We start from the raw sequence: 8,619 nt of genomic DNA on the forward strand, positions 1-8,619 counted from the left end.
TGGAGGCCTTCAAGACGAGGCTGGACAGCCATTTGTCAGGGATGCTCTGACTTGGATTCCTGCATTGAGCAGGGGTTGGACTCGATGACCTTGTAGGCCCCTTCCAACCCTACTATTCTATGATTCTAAGCGAAAGAGTGCTTTAGGGTGAGTTACTAAAGTTAGCCTTTAACCCTTTCACTGCATGGGAGCAAGTTTTATTTCTTACTTCTGACTAAACATACACAGAAGGGAGGGGGAATATGTTAAAGATTAAAAGCAGGCTCCCTGAGGTGATTGAGTGTCCCCACTGCTGTGGTAATGTGAGGGGCTGCTGCTGCACTCCTGGGGATTTTCTCAGTGGGAATGGGAGAAACTACTTCCATTGGGGAAACAAGAGGGAATGGGGCATCCCACCCCCTCAACCACATCACTGCCAGGTCACAGAGGCACACACAGCATTTAATGTGTGGGGGGGACATGGCACACTGTGGTAAAACCACCAGGGATCAGCTTTCAGTAAAAAAAAAAAAAAGGAAGTAAAAGGAGTTTCAGAAAAATGCAGCTTTTCAAGAGGGAAGCAGCTGGTTGGCAGCGGATTGGTGTCAATGTCATCTGCTGTGAAGGACCTCAAACGGCTCTAACATCGCACTAAATTGCTCATGAAGACAGTCCCCAGTAAGGCACAGACCTTTTGGAAAGCCATACTAGCCACATGCAGGAAAAATCTTATGCTGTTCAACTGAAATAGATCCAAAACTGGTTTGGTTGGATGTGATAGAACCAGATTCTTCCCTACCCCTGCACAGAGAGCTTCTGTTTTATTTCTACCAGTTAAGGAGCTGGGGGAAGCAACTGAAAGCAACAAGAGGCCCTGGCTCACAAAGAATGGATGTCTAAAGCAGGGTTCCTCAGCCAGATGCCCCATGGCTGTGCTGGACCCAGTGCCCATGCTAGCCAGAGGTGATAGGAGTTGTAGTCCAATACATTTGGAAGGCACCCAGTTGGGAAGTTTGGTCTAAAGTGTAGAATGTTATGATTGTGCACAAACGGCCTTCCCAGGTTAATGAAGCTAAAATGCAGGAATACCACGTCTCTTTTCTGGAAGCCTTGTATGGATGCTTGATGGCTGGGGGAAAGCAGAAGTTCTTCTAAGTGCCTTTGAAAATATATGTCATATTTTCCCTATTCCTTCTTTGTGCTTCTGTCAAATCTTCACCTTCTGTGGTCTTTACTGAGTTTAATATTTTGTGAATCAGTTCTACCAAATGACGCATACTGATTATGGAATTGTTGAGTTTCCATTTTTATTTATTGGGTTGGATCCAGACTAGTCATGCTTTAGAGTAAACCCATTTACAAATGTATGAACCAGGCCATGGCTACATTAAAAATGTATAATGTAAGTTGGCTCTGATTCTTTTGTTACAGTTGCTCTGCATCTTCTCTTCTTGGCTTGGACCTAACCGCTTTTGAAGACTGCTTTAATTTGTAAGGCAATGTTTCAAAATGGGAGCCCAGCTCCTCTTAAGGCTCATCACAATCATTGGTAATTATTGTTTACAAACATCAGCAAAGAAATTAGCACAATATAGCATTTTTTTATTTAAAAAGCCATCCTTAATAAAACCAAACTACCATGACTCAACTTTCGGAAGCTGCATGGGGAATTAGCCATTAAGACTGGTAAAGGTGATGGGCTGTCTGTGTTCAACCTTGTTTTTATTTGAAATGGATGCTGTATATGCTATATACAACAATAAACTTGTGGCTTTGGCCATCTGAATGCAATTGCCATATTAGAGATGCTAAACAGGCTGTGGCATACTTTGGCCCACATTGTTCTGCAGCAGCTACCAGCTGTGGTCAGTAAAAAAAAGAAGATGCTTTGATGAAATCAGATCAGTGTTCCATGGAACCCATAATGGCCAAGTCAGACAGAGAGAGAGCCTCTCTGGAGTCTCAGGCAAATCTCTTTCCCAGCCAAAACCTCAGAGATCATTCCACTGAAGTTGCCAGGGGATGAATACACAAGCATTCTTCTATTCACCTATTCCCTCTTCTCTTTTAAGCTCTCAAATAGCAAGTGCTAAAAGTTGATGAGAGCCCCGAAGGTTGCCAGTGCGATAGCCGACAGAGAGCACTTTCAGACAGCACAAGGTAACATCTCCAGAGTGCAACACAACACGGCAGGGGTGGGGAACAACTTTCAGCTGAGGGCCAAATTCCATTTCAGAGCAGCTCTTGGGGGCCACATTCCAGTGGTGGTTGGGGGCGAAAGAGACAAGGCCAAAATACCAAAAACATCAGCTCTGACTGCCAGTAATTAAGCCTTAAGAGAAGCATTTCAACCTTTTAGAATGGGGGAGAGGTAATGTGCAGAAGCTGGAAAACCACCAAATGATTGGTGGTCAGGAGAAAGGGTGTGTGGCCATCTGAAAACCCCAGAAGGGCCAGATTGGGCCTATAGGCCCGAGGTTCCTCACCCCTGCATTATGGTACATCTTCAGGATTGGCCCAAGACATTTTACTGCCTGAGACAAAGGACAAGATGGTGCCTCTCTCCATGTGTAGAAGCTGACCAGACTGGCAGTTGAGTCTTACTTCACTGGGACAGCAATTTCCACCATACCTGAGGGCAGCGACTAACTTAGAAGTCACGGTGGGGAGGAAGAGGATGTGGCACAAGGCGTTCTGTTCTCCGTCACCTCGTTGCTGCTCCCTGCCTCCCACCATCCACTATCTGAGGCAGCTGCCTCACTCTCCCTAGTGGTAGGGCAAGCCCTGTATGCATTTACATTCAGTTTTGTACAGTTCTGAAGTCTAACCTTAACTGTTTCTAGGGGGGTGTCTGTTTAAATTGTAATACAAAATTTAAAAACTGGAAAAGTCAGCTCCCCTAGTGCAAGTTATTGATTGAGTAGCTTTGAGGTTTTAACACTTTAAATAAACCTATATAATATTGTCATGTACTCAAGTCTGAGTAAATAAGTACATAATAACATGGCAATTAAAAAATTAGAATTAATTAACCTTTTCAAAAATGGCCCATTTTAGTACCCCAGGTAAATATTCAACAAATTAAAGAAAAAGTCACAGGCAGGAACAAAGCTATTCTTTTAAAATATATATTTTGTGTAATGGGGGCTCCTTTGGTGCCAATCCAAGCTGTTAAATAATTATATATTTAGGACACAGTACTTACATAAAAATCGGTATGAAAACATATGGAAAATTGTACAATGTACCCGAGTGTGGTTAATTATTAATCACAGCACCTCAGCAATTTCACTCTTTAAAAAAAATAAAAATTAAAAACAATTGTATTAGGAACTAATCACCAGCCCTATTCTTTCATCATGTAGAAGCAAGGAACACATTAACACATTTAAAAAGTGTTCACACCATTCAGCAAAGTAAAGTTCATAGCACCTGGGGCTGTTGCAAGCCCCAGTTTCTCCCTCATCTCCCTCCCAGATCACAATTGCACAGCTGTGTCTAGGTGTGACAGAATTCTAAGAAAATGTCCATCATGACAGAGGGGGCAAAATTGAGAGGGACTGTATATTGCAAGGAGAAATTACACCCACTCCCCTGGGGGGGCGGGTGTCCCACAATGTTTCACCATCACCACCACAGTGACGTCCTCCAACAAAGCACTTATTAGGGGAAAAGAAAAAGTATTGGGACTTGTGATCCTCAGCAATTCAATTTGTTTAAAAGTGGGGAGGGGGGTACATTTTGCCTCCTCTCACTTTGCTGATTATAGCCCCTTTATTTACTTACTTATTTACTTACTTACTTACAAAAATTCTTGGCCACCTTTCAGGGCAGAAGCCCTCCCAAAGCGGCTCACAGCAATACTTCGTAAGAATTTCAGAAGGGCCTTGCTGACTCATACCAAAGGCCTGCCCATTCAGCATCCTGTTCCCCACAGTGGCCAGGATCAAACAAAACAGGAGAACATCCAAAAAGCCCAAGGGAATAGACAGTCTTGGGATGTTAAAAAAAAAAAAGTGGTTTTATTCTGAGGAGTTGCCATATGCGTTTCGGCCCTGACTAACATATACAGGCTTTCTTCAGTGGTCTGTATTCTAAAATCTCCTCAGAATAAAACTGCAGTTTTTTCAACATCCTGAGACTTCATCTCTTTATCCCACAGTAGCCAACCGGATCCCTATGAGAAGCCCACAAGCAGGGCATGAGCGCAACATCCCTCTCCCGCTGTTGTTCTCTGTTGATAACTGAATCTGCTCCTAGCTGCTTAGCTGGCTTTGGTTTCTTAACACATCAGAACATAATGTGAGAGCATGGCAAACATGGAATTCAGGAACAAATGTCTTAGGAGTAGCAAAATGCCCACTGTTACAGCAGATGAGTTATTTAACTGTACGGAGGAAAGGCCAGCCTATGTAAGGAGCACATGGGGAATACTTCTCTGCTTGCAGGCACACATTGTAGCTCCCTGAGGTCTGTTGGTAGATGCTACACCACCTGGGCAGGGGCTTTGGTATTTGCTACCCCCTCAAGCTGTACTTTAAAGGGATGCCTTCCTCAACCTCGGCTCCTCCAAATTCTTTGGACTACAACTCCCAGTATTCCTGGCCATTGGCCATACTGGCTGGGGCAGATGGGAGTTGGAAGTCCAAAACATCTGGAGGACACCAGATGGGGGAAGGTTGCCCTAGCTCATATTTATATATAAGCAGTGCCTGAATTGGAACCGTAGACTCATCAGGCAGGGAATGGACTTGCATTTCCATGCATTTCAGATTCCCTGAAGAACTGGAATTGCTTCAGCATTTCTGAAGATGTTAGTGCTGAATCACAAACTTGCCTGAAGAGGTTGTGGGTAGAGACTCTCCCAAGCCCAAAGATCTGCTGGACAGCTCCAAATTGAAAACAGAATACTCAGACTGGAATGCAGGGGGTGTGGGAAGCATACCCACCAACACCACATCTAGACAAAGCTAAAACATTAGAGATAATGCACAATGTCCTAGGGAAAGCAGCCAATCAGCAAACCTCCCTTCAGGCAATTGGTTTACTTTGGTTGGGATGCTTGTGTAATGATCAGAGTTCTTTGACGTGCCACCCATAGTAACTTTCATTCAAGACACAATACTCAAGAGATTCTAAAAAATATATCTAATGTTCCATTAGGACATTAGCTAAGATCAGCTATAAAGATCAAACTATAGGGCATTGGACTGAAGATGCTAAATCAGACCTTTGCTAGAAAGTTTGCTCAGGTGGGCAAACAAGGCACATCAATTGAAAGTTCAACAGGAACATGAGAGCACAGGCATCAATATTAAATTATGGTGGTTATTTACAGTGGCTTCCAGGAAGACCATGCTAGGCTCCCAGAGGCCAAGCAGCAGTTAGGAATAGGATGCGATACAAGATGGTACATCTTCCACTACTGGAAATCCTCCCAACAGCCATGCCAGTGGCTTCCCCAAAGCTTCAGAACATGCCATATGTACTTTTTTCTTAAATCTTCCACTATTACTATGAAGAAATCAGATTCTGTGCTGTGGTTAGGGATGTCAGAGAATTCTGCCACAGATCTTGGCGAGGCCGAATGCCAGTGCATTCGGCTCCCAAAATCCGTGGTGGAACAAAGCCCCCCCCCCCACCTCCCACCCCACGAAGGGCGTATGAAACAGGACACCTACCTGCTGCCGTTCACGCTGCTTTGCGAATGGTGGCCACAGCCGCCATTCACTTCTTCACTATAGCCGTGATAGGCTATGTAAATACTTACGTAGCCTATCACGGCTAACGCAGGGACAGCATTTGCATCCCCGCAGAAGCCGTGATAGGCTGCGTATTTACATAGCCTATCACGGCAAAATACAGGGACGCAAATGGCGGCGGCTACAGCAGCTGCCATTTTTGTCCCTACAGGCTGCCCAGCAGCCGGATGTCCAGCTGCGGGTGGCCCTGGCCGGCGGCTCCGCAGAATCGCCACGGAGTGGAGCTGGCCAGAGAGAATTTCGGGGGGACAGAGCGCCTCCCCCCCACCGCGAATGTCACCCTTTGAAAAGGTAAGTGACTTTCGTACATCCGTAGCTGTGGTGCACATATGAAATAAAAGTAATCGTAATCACATCATGACAAACAGAAATGGGTTAAATGTAGGTTGAATGCGATGTAATATAGCCAGGAGATCACTAGGATTGACTGGCTGCCGTAACTTCAAAGCTTCAGATGTTTGCTTCGAAGTGACTGTTCTTTAGCACCACCCAGGAGACATGTGTGACTTTGGGAATGTCACGGACGTGAACAGTCATTGCCCCCTGTAGGTTGAATATAACAACCAAACGAAGTGTGACAGGGCACAGCTTTTTGCATAAACCCAGGTTTGCCACTACCATCGATAAGAGTAAAAGCAGGGTTCCCCAGTTCTTTTGGGTTGATGAGCACTTCTGGAATTTTCAGTGTTGTGGGCTCCCACAAATCACAACGGAATGCCTTTTGCACAAAAGGCAAAATGCTCAGAGAGATGCACACAGGCAGCCCCCCCAACACACACCCTCAAATGAACAAAAACTAAATAACCTAACACCCATACACCCACAGGAAGAAACATCCCCTACCATCCCCAGCTTACCTTTTGCTTCTTCTGGGTGGCTGGGCATACTTCAAAACAAGGCGATGGGTCGCAGCCACTCACCATTCTAATTTTCTTGTAATGCCTCTGGGACCCATTTGGGGCCCAAAAGCATCCTTGGAAATGAAGATGGTGCCAGAAGTTGGCACTTCATCTGGCAGCATTCCAGCCTCCCAGTTAGGTTTTGTTAATTTAAAAATAAAGATCAGGACAGGCAAGGAACCTGGCAGGTGCCAAGAGATATGCTCACGGACACCATGTTGAAGACCCCAGGAGTAGGGAAAGGGGGCCAATAAACCCACCCCAGTTGCAGCTTAACTCCTGAATTACCTCCCCCTCCCACAAGCACTTTTCTCCTTAGATGAAATTCAATACCAGAAATGAGCTTGGCTGGGAGAAAATGTATTAGATATGTACTAGTCACACACTTTTACCCTACCTTTCAATTTAAAATGAATACTCTAGCATGTAACCAGAGGGGCGGGGGCAGGAAGAACACTTGATGAGGGCAGGGCTCCAGGAAGTGGTAGGCCAGGGGAGGGCTCAAGCTTCCCTTAACTCACATACCCCTTTTGCTCTAACAGATTTTTCAACCCTCAACCGCAACTCCAATTTTTATGTAATTGAGGCAGGCCAGGTTTAAACAAACAGGCCTGACACCATCATGTCTAATTTGACCCTGAGGCAGTAAAGAAGGAAACCTAAACATCCAAGATACTTAGGAGTTCAGATGACCTGCAACTGAAGGAATGTGGCACAAAAGGTGGTTGAACCCAGTTCAGATGAGGCAGAGAAGGCAAGAAATGGTAATAAAGAACAAAACTAGTGAGATATTGGGGGGGGGGGGGAGGAAAAGGAAACTCAACAAAAGCTTGAGATTCCAAAAATGTTTACTCTTGCAGAACTGCAGATGAAAGCATATTTTTGTGCTTTTGTTATATTTGGTTGTTGTGATAAATCTTATGCCTGCACTGCAGACAGAGTAAGGTAGGATACTGTTATAAATATGGAATGTTAATGGAACTGAGATGGAATTAGTCCACATATAAAGCCTCATTCCAGGCAAAGTGCAGCGTGTCAGACTTTTGCTTACTGAAGGAGCTCAGCTGTGAGGAAGGAAAGGCACTCATCAGCATGTTGATGTATTTTTCTCCTGGCTCCAAAGCTGAACTATTCCACATCTTGTATTTTGCTCAGAATGAGTGCACCTTGGCCTGTCAGGGAATGCACGGAAGTGCCAACTGTACCAACTGGTGCCTCCAAACCCTGCCTGGCCCCAAACCCACCAGGGGTCCCGAATGCTCCTGTGGGAGATCACACAGGGGCTGCTGAGTTTCTGAAAGAGGCTTAAGTGTTTTGAAAGAAACGAAGGTCCTTATACCATGCAAACATATGTGGGTAAAGAATTCAACTCAGAGCAAAAAATATGAATAACCAGTGCTGGCTTCAGTTTTGGAGGGCCCTTGAGAAGGACCCCCTCCCTCAGTGAGCTTACCTTCTCACCATCGTCTCCAGCTGGTCTTGCTCTGCATCCTCTTTTCTCGTCATTGCTACCACTTGCTTGCTTGACAGGCACAGACAGCCAGGGAGCAAGGAGACAGCGGCATCTACTGCTCTTCCTTCTCACAGCCACCGTTGTCTGGGCCAGAGCAAGAGGCTGGTGAACAAGGTTGCAATGGTGAAGAGGAGGAACAACTCCAGAGTACCCTTGTTAGTGGGCCCCTGCTGGCTTGTGGGTCCTTGGCAGGTGCCTAACCATGCCTACCCTTGACGCCAGTTCTGTGTACAACAGTCCGTAAGAATCAAGGGAGAGTTACATTTAATATATATTTGGCAACACTGCCTATTTGTGAACTGGGTACGAGTGAAGAATTGAACAGGTTTATTGGTCAACAGTAAAATTTCAAAGTGTAGCTTTACTGGAAATGGCAAGTATACCACCAGCTACCATACATTGCAAGAAGTCACTTGTCACTCTCTTCAGGAGAAAGAAAAAGCCAAAGAAAACCAGAAACCCCAAG

The sequence above is a fragment of the Heloderma suspectum genome, chromosome 1, assembly GCF_057233095.1.
Source record: "Heloderma suspectum isolate Gila_16-S chromosome 1, 16-S_ref, whole genome shotgun sequence".
Taxonomy (NCBI): Eukaryota; Metazoa; Chordata; class Lepidosauria; order Squamata; family Helodermatidae; genus Heloderma; species Heloderma suspectum.